Source organism: Silene latifolia, chromosome 1 (assembly GCF_048544455.1).
Source record: "Silene latifolia isolate original U9 population chromosome 1, ASM4854445v1, whole genome shotgun sequence".
Taxonomy (NCBI): Eukaryota; Viridiplantae; Streptophyta; class Magnoliopsida; order Caryophyllales; family Caryophyllaceae; genus Silene; species Silene latifolia.
The window spans coordinates 109759669-109778818 of record NC_133526.1 but is presented as its reverse complement, the minus strand read 5'-3'; the positions used below and the strand labels follow the sequence as shown (position 1 = coordinate 109778818).

Below are 19150 nucleotides of genomic sequence, written 5' to 3'. Positions count from 1 at the left end.
TCATAAAGAGAGAAATTCTTCTCCATGTCACGAAACCACTCGGAAAGCTCAATAGGATCCACTTCACCACCATAGGTCCTAGCCTTGTTTCTTGCTAGTTGACTTGCAATCCAAGAAAAACTTCCTTGATGATCTACCACTTGTGGAGCGGGATGGGCTTGAACATTGACATTTTGTTGATTTTGAAGAATTTGAGTAAGGGCTTGCAAGATAGTATTCTCCACATTGTTTGGTCGCACCATCTTCTTAAAGCACCAAAGAGAGTCAAACGAGTTAGTACTTAACAAATAGCATACACAAGAAGACTACCAACTTAGGTCCTTAGTTCTACCCATCTCTCATTCATTATTTCAAGGTCAAGTTCAAAATTTAAGTTGGGGTACACGTGTGTGCGTCGGGAGCTACAAAGGCTCTGATACCAACTGTGACACCCCGCGATAAAGCGGAAAGTAAACTACTAAATATATGCGAAAAATGTGAAGTTTTTAAAATTTTTATTTAGTAGATAGAGTTTAGCATGCGCGAGTCACTAACATTCGACAGAAGGAAAAACGGAAATAAAAACTAGGGTCCATACAAATAAAACGGTCAAAAGTGGGGAAATTATATCCCTCGAATGACATAAAGAAATAGGTGAGTCTAAGCGGTAAATAGGAAATCTAAAAGTCCGGGGTACTCGCTAGCTCACACGTCAAACCCCATATAAGCATCTTCACCAACCTGTCATTCATGTAAACATGAAAGCCACAGTCAGTGGGGAGTAACTCAAGGTTCTCCCAGCCACAAAACATCAAGACGAACATGACAAAACACATAAATAAATGATCAGATTAAGTAAGATGAGAATGAGTTGAATTGTAACTATGCAAATGAGCATGCATGTTCAAAGATTCATAAATAAGGAAAGGAATAAGACAGGAAAGTAAGCAAAGCATAAACAATGTTAAATAATGGAGGAAGAATGTAAGGGAGCAACATAAGTACCACTTAGTCATGAGCACGTAAATCAAGGAGATATGACCAATATACCATCCAAAATGCTAACATTTACTACTCTTAGACTATAATTTCCCCGGGTAGGACTACGATAATGATACGGTCCTAGTCTAAATCTGCAGATTCTCGGGTGTACATCCCGATTCGACGTGCGCCAGCACAGCACGCACCCAAGACTCGGCTACTAATAGAGACCGAGTACCCCAATCGCGAACAAAGCACGAAAGTGGCGGAAGGACTAAGATATGACTCACTTGCCAAAGACAAAGACAAGTGGCCAAAACCATACTTGCGTAAGCAAAGACAGCGGGCCAAACCCGTACTTGCCAGAACAGCACAAGTAGGGCGTAAATGTAAATCAAGCATATACGGTAGTATCATGGCATTTCTACAAGAATACGACTCTCACAAGTATTTATTTATAATCATCCTTTCATACTTGAGCGTATAAAATAAACATTTCATTTTATAATTATACATGTCGGCTAAATATAATAAATAAAATATAACAAGTGGTAATGGATAATTTACGTCATGTGGAAATTTACGAAATGCAAACAATCCAATGCAAGCGACAAATTGGGCCCAAAAATTTAGTAATGATGAGCCCACAAACATCCAAAAATTTGGTCCAAATAAAATGAAGAGGTGAGTCCAAAAGTTTTCATGGTTTGAGCCCAAGCATTGAATGTTGGTGAGTCCAACATCATTAATCACAAAAAAAAGAAAAAAAAAGGAACACGGCATCAATATGGCAAACACAGTGATCATATAATAAAGAAAGAAGAGGACATGTATCAGTGTGCTTGGCCACCCAGTAAACACGAAATAAAGAAGAAGGAGGACAGCTGCACACCAAACCCAAAACAAAACCAGTCCAAAACTTGCAGACTTGTGAGCCCAACAATTCAATTCATGCTTCAGGAAAACGCATCATCAGTGCAGGTTTCAGAAACAGGGGAGAGGGGATTAACCATTGCGTACAGGGGAAGCATGACCCTGCAAGTAAGAGGTCAGTCCAAGAGACGGAGGTATCCGCTACCGAACAGGTAGGACGCTGTAGTCAACATACACCGTCCCTAGCAACATAAACAGTCCAGACGAGAAACCAGCGACATTTCTACTCGACCAAAACGAAGTCAACAGTTAAAAATAAACCATGGCAGAACAGAGAACTCGACTTCTTCCCCTTACCCGAACTCAGCAAGAAAACGGACCAAAAGGGGTCCAAACAACCATGAAAAATGAGCACAAACACAACAAAATCAACTCCATCTATGGGGAAGCACATAAAGACTTCAACTTTGCGAAAAATAAGGCAAAAACGAGTAGAAAGGGGCGGAGTTTCCCGACGTTTGTCGAGTAACCTATCACGGTTACCTTAACTTTCTTCAATCTTCAAGGGAATGGTCTATTATGAACGAGTTTCCTTCGGGGTCCTCAAAGTCTTCACCTAAAAACCGTAATAAGAGCCGAGTTAGTTTATAAACGTCACATTTATGAGACGGGTCGAGACGAGAACTTCACAAGGCTATGCCTTTCTTACCTTAAAAGATGAAGGAAGAGATAAGGAGAAGAATGGTGCAAGAATTATTGAGTTTGGTCGAAAATTGAGCGAGAAATCTAGGATTTTAAGTCGCCATTAATGGGTTCCTTGAGCCTGTTTTGAGTTTTGTTTTTTTTACAGATGCAGAATTGTTGTTTGCAGGTGTTCCATTCTTTTACCCAGGGATTTCGAAAATGAATGGGGGTTGTTGGTGGGATATGGTTGGTCAGAGAGTGTGAGGGAGAGTGAAAATATTATTATTATATTAGTTGGGTGCCAAAATTGAGGGGTGTGTTGTCGCCCCGGGATAGGTCGAGAGTAGATAAGTCTAGACTCACATGTGAGCATGTGACGGTCTTTGCTAGACGGAAATTCGTCCTAAACCTACTATAATTTAAGACGGAACTTTATTATTAATATAGTTATTATTATTATTACTATTATCATTTCTATCCGACGAAGACGTATATTTTTATATAACGTAAGCTTTAAAACTTATAGCTTTAATTAAATTACTTTATTAACATAATGGAATTAACTAGTTAAAGTAATGGGAAAATATTATTTTTCTTTATGAAAAAATTATACGAAAAGGGCGGGTGTTACAATAGGGACGTGCGTCTTCAACCCAGTACGCTCGGATTGCAGGAAAACGGGCGGATTCTCTTGAATCCGCTTGTATTCTACCCTTTTGTACCCGGATTCAGTTCCATCCGTGTACAATGCATTTCCCTTACCATTCTTCTATTCTTATTCAAATCTTGTGTTCGTCATTGTGGGGGCACTACTAAGGCATGGATAGCCTAGGCAATTGTCATCCCCACACTAAGGTAAAGCACTACACATCAATTGAAATTGTTAGTCCCTCCCCCACTTCTCTCAAACATAACAAATTATCTTGATCAATGTAAAAAAAAAATAAATCCAAAGATGACAAAAATGAAATACTAGAATTGAAATGCGAGTTAGGGAGTTAGAAATATTTACAAATGGTGGTTTAGGGAGGACTCCACAAAACTCTCATTCTTGATGAGATGTCAAGGGGGCATGTTCAAGGTGTTGTTGATGTTGCTCAACACCTTGAAAAAGTAATCAAAAGCTTGTTCATTATCATGGTAGAGGTCTTCAATAGTCCTTTGCCCTTGTTGTTGGTCTTGATCGATGGCATTACCAATGTAGGGATTAAAAATCCCCTCAAATTCGTCGTCCCAAAGACCACAAACTTCATTAAGTTGATCATTGAAAATCTCTTGATTTGATGGAGACAACTCCCCCAAATTCTTCTCTTAGCCAATGAGGCCATTCTCTTCTTCTTTGGTTGATTTTGATGAGCTTTGCAAGCTCTCCTTGTCGCAATTCACTTGCTCTTTGAATGGAGCATCTTCAATTTTTTTCTTCCATTGGAGTTCCGATTTCTTCCTTTCATCCTTCCGGCTATAATGATCAATCATGAAACATGGTTCATGCAAACGAGGAGCTCTCATAGTCTTGTCAAGATTAAAGGTTATGCTTTCATCTCCCACTTCTAGAGTGAGCTCACCATGTTTCACATCAATCACCGCACCCGCGGTGTGTAGGAAAGGTCTTCCTAGAATGATTGGAATGTTGGAATCTTCCTCCATATCAACAATGACAAAGTCCACCGGGATGAAAAACTTCCCAATTAAATGCGGGGACATCTTCCCATATCCCTAATGGTGTCTTCGTCGATCTATCGGCCATTTGGAGTGTGATGTTGGTGCATTTAAGCTCTCCCATCCCCAACCTTTTACTCACCGAGTATGGCATGACACTCACACTAGCCCCTAGATCACATAAGGCTTTGTTGATCGTTGTGTCGCCAATGGTACACGGTATTGAGAAGCTTCCCGGATCCTTTAGCTTTGGAAGTGAACTCCCTTGAAGTATTGCACTACTCACCTTAGTGAAGGCGATAGTCTCAAGTTTCCGGATTGACTTCTTCTTTGTGAGGATATCTTTCATGTATTTCGCATAGGCCGGCAAGTAATTGATTAATTCCGTGAAAGGAATCGAGACTTCTAAATTCTTCACAATTTCCATGAACTTTCCAAGTTGATCATCAAATTTGGGCTTGGCTTGACGACTTGGAAAAGGAAGTCTAATCACAATGGGCTCCTTCTCCTTGACCTTGCCTTCATTTTTCTTTGAACTTTCTTCTTTTGATGATTCTCCATTTTTGGAGTTTTGCACAATTTCTTCCTTATCACTAGCTTCCACAACTTCATCCTCAACTTGCTTCTTCGGTGCTTCATACCTAGTACCACTTCTCAAGTGAATGGCACTAACCGTTTCATGTCTAGGGGGATTACTTTGAGGTGGTAATTGCCCCTTTTGTCTTTGTGAGTTTGAAGATGCTAGTTGAGTCAATTGTATTTCCAACATCTTGGTGTGAGCTAGGATGTTGTTGATGGTGGTTTCCTTTGCTTGGCTATCTTTTTGCATTTGAGTGAAAAACTCTTGTTGATTCTTTTGCATTTGGAGGACCGCATTTTGGACATCAAAACCTTGGTCATTTTGGTGATTGTATGGATTTTGATTTTGGTAACCTTGGTTTTGATTGTAAAAGGGTCTTTGATTTTGGTTTCTCATGGGTGGTGGAGTGTCTGTTGTTTGAGGGTTTTGGACATTTTGGCTTTTGTATGAGAGATTTGGATGGAATTTGGTGTTTTCATTGTAATAGTTGGAATAAGGGGTACCACTCTTGTATGCTTGGAAAGCATTCACTTGTTTATTTGTTCCCCTACATTCACCTTGGTCATGTCCCAAAGTTCCACAATTCTCACATATCCCACTTGGGATTGATGAGGATGCCGTCATGGCATTAACATGATGCTTTGGTGATTTGGAGACTTCTTCAAGTCTAGCCATAGCTTTTTCAAACTTCAAATTGATTGTGTCAATATGAGCACTAAGTTGAGCACCCAATTGAGTAACGGAGTCCACTTCATGCTTTCCTCCTCTAGTAGCCTTGCGAGGTCTACTATATTGTGAGTTATGGACCGCCATTTCCTCAATCTTGTTCCATGTTTGATTGTCGTCAACTTCGGTGAACATTCCATTTGATCCCATGTTGAGAATGTTCCTTGAATCTTCATATAAGTCATTCCAAAATTGTTGTACCAAGAACCATTCGCTATGTTAGTCTTTTCCGGTGGGTAGAATTTTTTGTAGAAAGCTAGAGCCAACTTCTTCCAAGAATCAATTCCGAGAGTGACCTTATCAAGGCCCTTCAACCATTGCTTCGCGGTGCCGATTAGAGAAAAAGGAAATAAGACCCATCTAATTTGGTCTTGAGTCACACCCGTTTGAGAGATTGCGTCACAATAGTCGCAAAAGGTTTCCATATGAGAATGAGGGTCTTCACTAAGCATCCCCCCAAATTGGATCCTTTCAACTAATTGGATGAAGGCGGATTTGGCAATAAAATTTCCGGTTAGATGTTGTGGTGTAGGAGTACCATTGGGTAGGTTCTCCTCGGTGGGTACGGAGTGTGACGAGAATTTAGGCATTGTAGGTTGATTTTGTGGGGTATTGTGTAATGGGTTCTCCTCTCCTTCTATTGCGAAAGGGTTGGTGAACTCAATATTTGGTTGAACAACTTCACTGATACCTCTTAAATTCCTCCTAACAAGTCTCCTATTGTTCGTCAAGGTTCTTTCAATTTCACGGTCAAAAGGTAACAAATCACCTTGTGACCTTCTAGACATGCAAAATATCAAACAACTCGAAAACAATTAGAACAAACCTTGAGGAATTTTACTTCCCCAAGGCGAAGAAAGACACAACTAATAACAATAAAAAGGAAATCTAAATCAAACAAACACCGTCCCCGGCAACGGCGCCATTTTTGATCGGTCCGTTTCGTGTTCACAATTAAAGGTGTGGTCGTTGGGTCACGTCCGAATCAAAACACAATTTATAACTTCACAAACAACTCTACAATTACTAAAGAGGCAAGTAAAGGTCGGATCCCAAGGGACGGGAATTGAAATGAGATTTCTATTGAAACTAGTGGTGTCTTAGGGGTGTCACAAATTGGGTTGATGTAGAAGGTCACTAACTAAAATAGCAATGAAAATAAACTAGCAAGATGAATTAAAAGGGGTGTAAACAATTGATTAAAAAGCACTAGGGTGTCATGGGATCCTAGGGGAATCATGGGAATTGATCATACAAACATGTTCTCAAATTATAAGCAAGCAATTATTGTTGTGATGGATTGAGTTGGGTTATATCTTACAATCCTAGGAAAGTTTGGGTCCCGGAGCCGAATCGATTAGATTGTACAACACCTACAAGTCGACTTAATCTTCCCTACTCAACAACATGCATGGTCTAATGAGACTCGAGTTGGGTTATGTCTTACAAGTCTCATTGAAAAGATAGGAGATGGTAGTAAATGCAAGGATTCATAGGCTTAGCATTTCATCAAATATAACATGTGCATGAGTTGAGATCAAAACAAGCAAGCAAATAAAACATGAAAGCATATTAATTTAAGCATGAATCATTCCCCATGTTGGTTTCCCCTAATCACCCATTAACCCTAGCTAAGAGACTACTCACTCATTATTATGTTGATCATGCTAGCAAGGTTGTCAATCATACCAACAAAGTGAAACATGATGAATAAATAAAAGTAATTAACAATAATTAAAAAGGGATTAAGAGAATTATACCTACTAATGATTCCAATAATAAAGCAAAGATAAAAGAAGTACTTGATGCTTGATTGAGAGGTTGTCAATCTCCCAACAATAACCCAAATAATCTTCAATTACCCAAAATAAAGGATGAACAAAAGAGAGATTAAGGAAATAAAACTTGTATTAGAACTTGATTAATTGTTGATTACAAAACTAAAGAGAGATTTGATTGATATTAACTACTTTAATTATTGATAAGAAGAACATGCTCCTCTAATTAGACTAATGGGGTATTTATAGTGGAAATTAGGGAGGATGCATTAGGGTTAACTAAGGGCTAAACTAGTAATTACAATTTTTAGATTGAGCAGGGAGGAGCCGGTATTTTCCGAAGGAAGGGCTTCTTTCTTTTTAACTTGGAGAAGAGGAAATCGCGCTGTAGAGGAATCCGGGCGTATTGGTGTCGGGACGGGCGGATTCTGGTGGTGGAAGACGAGCGGATTCGAGGGAATCCGGGCGGATTCTGGCGGTGCAATCCGAGCGTCTTTGGAGGAAACCGCTCGGATTGTGCTGTGAGGAGACGGGCGGATTGGAGACAATCCGCTCGGATTGTAGCTCAGCACAAATTCTTCTTGTTTTCTTCCCTTTTCTTCATGAATTCCTTGGGGATTTCCTTGGGGACTCAAGGATCCTTTCTCAACATTGCTCATCTACTATCATATGTAAAAAGGCCTTCTAATCTTGTCTCTCCTTGATGCTTGATCATTGGATTCGATCAATTTAGTCTTGGTCTGCCATGAAAATGCAAGATTCTTACTCCTTTCCTACCAAGGGATCAAAATCTTAAAGAATATACAAAACAAAGAACTAAAGATAATAAATGACCCAAATATGCACTAAAAAGCATGGGAACAAGGCTAATTCGGGGGCTAAATATGCGCTAATTATGGTCACATCAATGAGCAAGTGTGAACATGATTTTATGGTTAAAAGTTTTATCATAAAAATGATTTGAAATGGAAAAAACCGGTTGTAAAATGAAATGAAAGTGGAAAGAATGAACTCAAACACGTTCGAGTTCTGACCTGGATACCCCATTGAGGCGCGAGGCACCTAGTGGTGACTTGGAGCTTCTGTTTCTAGTCAAAACTCGATTTTGGCTCATTCGATCCGTATTTTGGACCATGTTATGCATGTTTTAGGATGTTAAGGTCATAAAAACATATAAAAAGGCATGAAAGAAGAGGATTATTATACCCTCATACTTACATGCTAGGTTGAAGACGAGAAATCGACGGAAGTGTAAAAACTTGTTAGGTCGAAAAACTCGGTTGAAAACCGTTTTAGCAATGTAAAAAGTGTTTTGTTTAGTTTAGTGATTGTGTAGTTGGTCGAAATGGTCGGTCAAGTGACTTAATGCACGATGACGGTACCAAACAATGTGTGTGGCTTGTATTTTCGATCGGTAGGTCGAAAATCTGTGTCAGTTTGTGACTTGAGAAGTCAAGTCTATAATTTTAAGGGAGAAATGAGGGGGAAGACACTCGCGTACCTTCAAATGGTGGCATTTGAGGGGTATTCATAGAGGATTGAGTGGTTGTGTGCGTTTTGAGTGACGTGGCCGCATGGGCTACTCGAAGAGGCGCGAGCCATTTCGCGGGTCTTCGAGCTGTCTTGTCACTATCACGCAATTAAAATCATGATTTGTTCTATCCTAGGTTTTGGATGGCATGATTGTTTTACTTGACCATTCAAGTATACCATGTATACTTAACATGGAAGCTTTGTGATGTTTGTTTTTTTTATGTTTGACTCGGTTTGACTCGTTGTTGGAGTCGGGATTTGAATTTTTGAGCCGGTTTTTGGTCCGGTGTCGGTTTTGACTCTAGTTAGTGTCATTGCGAACCCGTCTTCGTGCATAAAACACTCCAGATACTTTTGAAAAGTTTTGAAAATGTTTTGTTTTCGAAATCGTTTTGAGTTTTCCGATGTATAGTTATACAAAACTGTCGATTAAACGTGTCAATTCCTAAGCATGTTGTAGTCCGATAATCATCGGGTATTTGTTGGGGATTCGACAGATACTGGGTATCTACAGAGCCCCCACTTTGACTGAGGCTTGGACAGGGCGAAAGTCGAAGTATAGCCCCCAGGTCAATTGAAGATTACAACCTGGAGACCAGAGCGACGTCGAGGCGGCTCGAAAGAATTCGGGCCAAGGACCTGCCGTCGGGAAGGGCGATGCCAAGGCGACTCGGGAATACGAGTCAATGACCTGTCGTCAGGAACAGTTTAGAGTCTGTCGACTATCCGTGTGGGTCGTTTAAAGTCTGTTAGACTACGTACAAAGGCTCGCCAGCCATTGGAAGGAGTCATACCTGAGGCATCTTCGGGATATGTCCTTGAATTGTTTCCGCGCAAAGGCTCGCCAGCCGTGTTACGGATATGATGGGACCGCCAACCGCGTTGAAGGTGCGATTTGAGGGTCGCCAGCCATGTTGAAGGTGCGTTTTGAGGGTCGCCAGCTATGTTGAAGGTGGGTTTTGAGATTCGCCAGCCATGCGTGGACGCGGGCCCACGGGGGTCGCTCAGGTAGAAAACGAGCAAGCTTTGCATTTGTGGAGTCGCCACCAATTTTTGTGGGAAATTGGAACCGTTCGAATACCTCGTGCCATGTCAAGACACAAAGTAGTGACATGAACACCAAGAACTCGTTTTTTTTTTTTGGTGTAATGTGAGTATATTATATATCAAAAATTAAGACAATAGTTACAAGAGAGGCAGGGATCGAATCCCATTACAAGCAATCAATTCATTCCCATATTTTGCAGCCAACCACAACCTGGTTGATCAGCAACACTTCCACACTTCACCTTAACCCTTCTCTTGACTTCTTCCTCTATTCGTGCCGCCACTAGCTCGGGCCTCGTGAGAACATCATTCACTCTAGCATTGTTTCTTTGATACCATATAGAATATGTAAAAGCATTGAACATGGCTACCCTTACCTTCCATTGGATGCTATCTTTACGAGTAGCAAGCGGACCGATCCCATAGGAAATCCACCACCATACCATTTTGCTAAGCAAGACTGAACTTTGGTAGCATATACACAGGAAGTAAACAAATGCTCCTTTGTTTGCATGTAGGCGACGGAGCGAGCACTGAGATCATCAGGACAGCATCCATATCTCATCAGCTTACTCTTCACATTCATACCCTCGTGCATTCTAAGCCAGGTAGTCATAGAATGCTTAGGAATGTTCGATTATTCCATACAATTGCAGGCCAATCAAGAGGAACAAGATCGAGGAGCAAGCCGGTCATAACCACTCTCGATAGAATATCCTTTAGGACTCACAGTCCAACTGCCATTAGTATAACCAGTCTTAAGCTTGTCTTTTACTTTGCAGATATTTTTCCATACCCATGTAGCATCAGCAGGAGGAGTATAGCAACACCAAGAACTCGTTACCCTTAGCATTCTATGTCTAGAATGACTCTCGTGGATGCCAATGAACACGGATGTTCACAGAGATCTGGAGTAAGGGGTGAGGGTACGTATTAGGAAGTTCTTTTGATCGAACACCTAATCCCGCCCGCCTCCTTAGCGGCCTCTACTAATGATTAGGGAAAATCGTCTATACTCGATATGTTGAAGGTTATATGCATGCTATGCAACATCCATTAGATTAATCCAAACATGTGAGAATTAACTAAGTCGTTAAACACGTAATTTAACATGCATTAATGTCGAGGTAGAAATTTAGGTTAATTGCATGTGAGAGCATACAAACAATAAATAATAAAGAATAGAATAGAAATACAATAAAAATACAATAAAGAAAATTACAAGAATTACAACGGGTTAATTGATTTACGTCGAAAATACATTTAAAACGGATGGTTTTAGAAAAGAAAGGGAAAATAAATAAGGGTAGAAAATACGAATAGATTATTAGGTGATAATACGAGTAATAGTTAATTAATACGTAAGCTAATAACCAAGTCAAAGCAACAACGGAAGTTTAGGGGAAGAATTCAACCCGGAACAGGCACAACAGTGCTGCGTCCTTTGGAAGAGGCGCAGCACCTGCTGCGTCCGTTCCTGAGGTGAATTCTGGCTGTGAAGTCGGAATTGGAAATCGTTAATGTTTATTGGTGATTTAAACGCTTGATTTATCAATATTTGACTCGGATAGAAGTGGATTAACATATTATTTACATGTGAATTGGTCATAGAAACAATAAAACATGAGAGAAAACTAATTAGGACAAATTAATTACAAGATTAATTACAAGGTTAATTACAAATTAACGAATTAAAACAAATTAATTAGGTTATTAATGCTAAACTATTGATGATGATGACGATAATTAACAGATGAAAATATACAAAAGATGAATTTCAGAGACTTGATATTAATGAATCGAATCTCTAAAACCCGGATTTGATTTTAATGACGAAAACCCGCGAATATTAATTATAAGGGATTTAAGTCGGGAATTTAAAAGAGCGATAAATTAATAACGATTTTTATGTCAAAATTATCATGCTAATAAAATAAGAACAATCAAAGACGAAACAAGAACAAACAGACGAATTAAACAAAAGACGAAGGAAGAAGAAGGAAAAAAGGAACTGCGACAACCTCAGGAAGAGGCGCAGCAGGTGCTGCGTCCCTTCGAAGAGGCGCAGCAGTTGTTGCGTTCCTTCTCGACATCTGTCTCCCGTTAATCCGTAAAAAAGGTTTGAATAAAGGATTTATAAATCGGTTTTGAATATGTTTTCGACGTAAACCTCACAATAATGATTACAAAAATAAAGTACAATAATAAAATATGGGATTTATACCCTCAGACTTACATGTTTGACGAAATGAGATTAACTAAGTTAACGTTTAGTGATGCTCGACTCGAATGTACGACGAAAGTGCCCTCGTAGAGGAAAACGAACAAAATTGATTAAGTTAATTGATGTGGAGTTAGTCAAATTGGTCGGTCATGCAAAACGAGGCTGGTACTCTGAAAGATCCGAGCTTACGTGGTCGAAAGTTCAAGCACGTAGACGCCAAAAAGCAAGAGCGTGGTCTTAGAATGCAAAGGGAGAAGAGAAGGGCGGACACTCTTGTGAGAAATATGAGGACCGAAGGTCTCTATTTATACTAATCACACGAAGGAATTAGGGTTTCGCTGAAACTTTGGAAGTAAATCTCAAAAAGATCTTAAAATACGCAGAAAGGAGCCGGGGAAGAGGCGCAGCAGCCACTGCGTCTCTTGGAAGAGGCGCAACACCTGCTGCATCCTTTCCCCAAGGGTTTCCTCCCGCGGAAGAAAGATTTCCGCGTTTCTATTATGGAATTGCAGCTTGATCTTGATTTCCTTATTATTTATAAAATAATTTCGGGATATAATTTACCGAAGATTAAAAGATTGAAAATATGGAATAGAAATATGCGGAACATTCCAGAATATTCTGACTCGGCATTTTAAACGGTTATTAGAAAATGAAGACGGTTTTTGACCCGGACTCCAAATGTACTCTAATTACTGTCAAAACGACTGTAATGGTGCGTAGATGATGACCAAGGGGTTGACACAAGTGTTTGAGCTATCACTTGACGATAAACTTACGAACTGTCATAAATCGTTCCGTGAACCAAACATGCGGCCCAATCATCACCGGGTGGTTTGCAGGAGGTGAAGAAATGAGGTATCTACAGAGCCCCCACTTTGACTGAGGCTTGGACAAGGCGAAAGTCAAAGTATAGCCATCAGGTCAATCGAAGTTTACAACCTGACGACTATGGCGACGCGAGGCGACTCAAGGGGTCTGAGCCAAGGACCTGTCGTCGGGAACATTTTAGAGTCTGTCGACTATCGGGTAGGGTCGTTTAAAGTCCATTAGACTACGTAAGGAGGCTCGCCAGCCATAAGAAGAGACCATACCTGAAATTCCTTGAACCTCCTTACTCTGTCGGACTCCAAGGGGAAGGCAAAACGTAATATTGAAGGATTAAAAAGAGGGGCATCAGGACATCGGCAGGAACTGTTGGGAGAAATCTGCTTGGGTCAGTCTTCAAATAAACTTCGGCAAAACTCGAGATTGATGTTGAACTCCACGTGTTGAGAGGGACGATGGGCTGTCCGAAACTCTCGCTGGGGGAACATAATTGAGGCTGATCTCCACGTCTTGAGAGGGACAATTGGTTGTCCGGAACTCTCGCTGGCGGAACATAACCAAGGCGTGTCAAAACACCCGTCAGAGGGTATTCGCTCGTTGTGGCAAGTGAGGTCTTGATAAAGTACCGCGATAGTTCGCAGTTTGCTCGAAAATACGGGTCCGGGTGAAGAATAAACATCAAATGGACCAAATATATGATATATGGTAGGAAGAGGCGCACCAAAGATGGGCCCACAAATAACGAACTTATAACGAATTTTCGAAAATTGACTTGGAGGGGAACGGAGGAAGAGGCGCACCAAGGGCTGCGTCTCTTGGAAAAGGCGCAGCACCTGCTGCGTCCTTTCCTGGATGTGTCCCTGTCTGAGTAAAAACTCGATAAAACTCGTGTTTTATTCATCATTTTCGAAACATAAATCGTTTAAAACTCTCTCAAATTCCAACCATTTCTCGCCAAAATTTGATCCAAATCCTGCATTTTCCATGACTAATCGAGGTATGTGTATTATTTTTGCATTAATCTTCCGCATTTGAACAATTTGGATCGACAAATTAGGGTTTTCAATCCTAAAAATGTCGAAAATTTGGGGCTTTTCCCCCAAACGATTTTACCTTATAAAATTGACTTTGTAAATGGATAATTGGCAGTATAAGGATCATAACCATATGTTCATTTCGAATTTTCATTGAGTTTTAAGCATTTGAGTGAAATTGTGACGGTCTCACAGCTGAACCGTAAATTGCCTCGAAAATAGCCTTAGGATTGCCCATTTGTGATGAAACTTGATATTTGGAATCCTTGTATGATGGGTAAACTTCCTACCATTTTGGATTTTTGATTTGTGACGGCTTTTTCAGCACACTTTTCTAGGGCATAATCACCGTTATAACAAAATGCTTTCGAAATTTCGACTCGAACCCATGACTAGGCTTCAATTTAGACTTGACTTGACCCATACTACCACATGAGCGGTCGGGTTTTTGGGAAAATGGCCAAAGATGGCGAGAAAAGAGCGATTTCGGAGCTTTGAAGGCTCGAAAATCTCCTAATTAAGGCTCGTCGTCACTTGACGCGGCCTAAATTACCCTACTGTTGCAGGTGACGAGGCTTCTACGTCAGGGAGGACTCCCATGGACGTGGATACTATTTTTGACCCTTCTATTACGTTCGAGGAGGCTTTTGCTGCCGGAGTGGCAGCTGCTGAGGACGAGGTCGTCGAGGATGAGGCTGTTGAGGAGGAGGCTCCGAGGCGGACCAATGTCGGACGAGGCAGACATCAGCTGAGGGGAGCACTGGAGTGGGCTGAGAGATGGGATAGCCGACATCTTATCTGGGCGGCGGAGAGTCACTTGTCCTATAGGACGGTGAAGAGCTTGGTAAATTGAATTCATCATTCTTTCATTCTCCTTCTTTTATTTTCATTTGCTATCCCTTTCCTCTTTCATTCGAGCTAAAGATAGCTCTTGCTTTGAATCAAAATAGGAGGCCAGGAACATTAGGTTTTTCTCGGGTTACACTACGATGATAGAGGCTTACGGGAGACTGTCGGCAAAGGAGCAGACCATCATCGAGCGGGGAGCGTTTGGTGCTTTTGTACGAGCGTGGAGGGATATCAAGGGAAGGAAGATTCGGGCTAACCTTAGCCCAATTTGAGCTTTCCTTGATCGGTTCTGGGACACGACCTCGACCTTTCACATGCCTTTTGGCGAGGTTGGGGTCACTTTGGAGGATTACGGCATGATTTCTGGCTTGCCATGCGGGACTGAGGCTGTGGTGTGGCCGGAGACAGCCATGAGAGTGGACTCGGCTGAGGCTAGGAGCTTGATCGCTTGGAACCTGGCGGCGAAAGCTACTGCAGTTCCCGGGTTGGTGCCGAGTTCCTACGTCCGGGATTACTTTGCTGGGAAGATCCCGACGATGGTGGTGATCGATGGGAGGGAGACTCCTCCTCCTCCCTGTACTGCGGACCAGAGAGCTCGTTTGTGGCTCTGGTGGTTTTTGTCTTTGCTCTACCTTAGAGTCAAGGGGGAGAGGTTGTCGACGAAGCTTCTTCCATTCCTTTCTGACTTGAGTGGCCTTGGTCGTTGGGACTGGGTCACTCCCGGCTTTGCGGTCTTCACTCGCTATATGAGGGCCATGGTTCGTCTTGAGTTGGTGGAGAAGGGGACTTCTCCTGCCACTGTTGGTCCTGGACCGCTGCTGGAGGTATGAACCTTCATTTTGTATCATGAAAGATCATTTCCTTTTCTTATCAAATCACGAAAGATCGTTATTGATTATCCTGTTTGCAGGCGTGGGTGTACTCCTACTTTCCGAGCTTCGCGCCCAAGAGGACGGAGCCGGGGGAGAGAGCCTATCCCGTCGTGAGGGATTGGGTGATGTGCCGTAGGAAGAGCCAGCGTTCTTCTCACGACGTCTGTCGATGGGATGTGAACGCTCTGCAGCTGGAGGGCGTGAGTATCCTCGACTCACCTTTCTTTGCTTGCTTTCTCATTGCTTTCTTTTAGAACTGATCATAACCTCTCGTTTTCTTATCTTAGTGGGTGCCCAGACCTTGGGCGGACTACACTTGCATCCCTCCTTTTGTGGCTGAGGTCCTTCGACCAAGGAGCTCTAGCCGGTTGCTGCTGAGGACGTCGATGGGTCCCGTATGGTACTTGGGCGAGCTTTTAACTCGCCAGTGCTCTCGAGATGCCTTCACGGTCCCCATCGACCCTCCTCGGACGATGTTCAAGGAGCCTTCTTATGCTGAGAGGGAGGCTGACTTGGCAGACGTCGGTGGTGACGCTCTCCTTTTCCTGGCAAGGACTACTCGGTGTTCCTCTACCGGAGGTTGGCGTACTGGCAGGTCGTGGTAAGCACTTCACTTTTCTTTCGATTGGTTTGCAAACATAATGAATGATCATCGATTAATGGAAACCATTTGAATTTTGAAGGAGGTTGAGGCAGCGGGCATCGAGCCCCCAGCGTACGCCGAGACCTTCGAGTACACTGACGCGGCGGGGATGACGACGGTTTCCAAGCTTCGCGACTTTGGCGAGGCGGTGACAGATGCTGGCCTGGACGATTGGCAGCATCTGATTCGGAGGGTAAGTTCCCCAACTTAAATTAGCTTTTGTATAAGAATAAATTTGTTTAACTTTGTCCAATTGTTGAGAATCCTTGTTTATTGGAATGCAGGTAGTGCCATATCGGTTCGTGGCTTTGTGGAGGGTAGCCAACCGGCTACGGGCTACTGCCGTCGAGGCACTTGCTGGAGGTCGAGGACGTCATTTATGAACCTTCCGTTTACTTCGTTTTTGAATTTTCTAACTTTCTTTATGTTTGAAATGATTGACATGAGCCAATTCTTGTCATTTGCAGAGGGAGCGTGACTTAGAGCGAGAGCTAGCGCGATCCGAGAGGAGACGGCTACTTTCTTGAGGGAGCTAGAGGTCCGCGACGCCGAGATCACTGCTCTCGAGGCGAGAGTTACCGAGTTGGGCGGCGACTAGCAGTAGTTCGTTTGTTTTCCTATTGTTTTTGTTGTTGGCTTTACTGCATACACTTTTGTACATTTTTAGGACCTTTATTTTGGACTTTCGTACTCTGTTTCGGGCACGAGCCCCCAGTTTGGTGTACATATTTCTTTTTGGTTGAATATATGACGGCCTGAGTGTCTTTGCTGCTGGGTTGTCTTGTTTGTACCTGCAGGTTAGCTTTGAACAGGTTTGGTAGATGACGGTTTATGCCATCATACTGCCGAGAGTTACATAGAAATTGCACATAAAACACGTATATGGCCTAAATTAGCACAAGACAAAGACTAGACAAAATGCAAAAAATTTTCCGAACATAACCAGACGGTAGGGAGGGTTACCCCCTAAAAAAAATGAATATGAAAACATATAAGTTTGAAATGTGATATGAAACGGGAGTGAAATGAGTCCCTAAAAAAAAGAAAATTAAAAAGAAATGGATAAGTTTGAAAAATAAATAATTAAATTGGTGAAATGATTCCCCAAAAAGAAAATTAAAAAGAAATGGATAAGTGTGTTGAATTGACGAAAATGATGATCTCGCCTCGAAATACGTGCTCGTGGAATTAGGAAACTCGAAACACGGTAATTGGACGGAATTACAAAAAATAATAACCCTTGTAATCATTGCTCTATCTTTTTGTTTCATTAATGAAAGCTTACATTTAACCAAAAAAAAAAATAATAACCCATACAAATAGGAAATTATGCTTTAAGGAATTAGGAAAAATCTAACGCGAAAAATCACAGAAATACAGCTGAGGTAGAGGCGCAGCATGAGCTGCGTCCCTTTGAAGAGGCGCATCAAGTGTTGCGCCCTTTCCCCATTGTGTCCGTCCTGACAGATTTTAGGAAACAGCTTTTAGTATAAATATAGACGTCGATGGAGGTTTTATTCACATAATTATTTCGTCTTTCTGCCGTCTATTACATAAAAACTCTCTAATTAATCATACATCATGAATACTTTAGAAATCCATCTCAAAGAATGGACCAACGAATTTTCAAATGTTGAGAAACACGATATGGGTGCCTACAACTTTGGATCGATTTTGAGATTGAAGCTAATTAAGGTCGTCAAACCGTTCTTGGATGCTTGTCTTGAGTATTGGGACCCGAACTTCCACGTGTTTGCCTTCCCTGGAGGTGATATCTGTCCGTTTCCTGAAGAAATTGCTGCAATTGGTGGTTGGGACCCATAACATTTGCCTGCTATACCCTCTACTTCTCAAGGATATAAGAATAAATTTAGGGATTTGCTTGGATTGACAAGAGTTGAGGTTGATCGTCTTGTGACCTCAAAAGGAGTCCGAATGCTGGATTTTATCGATCGATTCATAAATAGGGCAGACCCTTCCATCTCCTATGTGGCGAGGCGTAGGGCATTTGGGTTTTGTCTATTGCATGGTTATGTCCTTCAAGGGCATGTTGATGAGGATATGAGAGGTGATCCTCGCTATTTGAGCCTAGTTGAGTAGATGGAGCTGCGCAGGAGCCCAGCTTGCCTATGTTTAGGAGAGATCCTATTGGGGTTAGATAACAGGAAAGCCAACCGCGACCTTCCTTATTTAGGAAGTCCCATCATCTTTCAGGTAAAAGAATAAAACTTTTTTTTTTTTTGCTCTTTCTCTTTTTTCGTTTTGGATACTAATACCTGCTTTGGTAGGTTTGGCTTATGGAGCATCTGCGACTGATCGAGCCCCCAGTTAATGTTCCTGCTTATCATGCTCGCTCAATTGCAATGAGGACCAGGCTTTAGATGGTGGATTTTACTAGGGTTTGCAACTACTGGGAGAATAAGTTGAAGAACGAGAATGGACTCCTGATTAGATGGATTGTACCCTGGTGGCATCTCAAGTCTGTTACTGGAGTATCGTCTCTGGATCCTACCCGATCGGTGCGTATTCCTTGCTTGGAGTTCATGATATGCATCTTCCCCGAGAGGCTGATGAGGCAGGTTGGATTGAAGCAGACGATTCCGAGGCTTGACACTGTTCCTCAGACTGCCGTGGTGCTTACTACTGAGAGCCGAAGAGAGTGGGCCATCAAATGGGCTCAAAGAAACATGTGGTTCCTAAACTCTTCTGTTAGCGCATTATGGGTATCAGATTCCTACTTGCAGTGGAGGAAGGCTACTACTCCTGAGGAGCGCGAGAGACTAAGGAAGCGCGAGCCTGTTGACTACAAGGTTCGTGACGTAGAGAAGGATAAAGAGAAGCACTTGACCGAGGGAGAGGA

The 19150-nt window shown here is 41.9% G+C and overlaps 1 long non-coding RNA gene across 1 annotated transcript; it reads right to left on the bottom strand.

Annotated features, from left to right (window-relative positions):
• Positions 1-610: 610 nt before the first annotated feature.
• Positions 611-2672, bottom strand: LOC141600566 (uncharacterized). The gene is made up of 3 exons (XR_012524331.1): positions 2543-2672; positions 2377-2449; positions 611-720 (listed from the first exon to the last, which is right to left on the bottom strand). It is a non-coding gene; the product is annotated as an uncharacterized LOC141600566 (long non-coding RNA).
• Positions 2673-19150: the final 16478 nt, after the last annotated feature.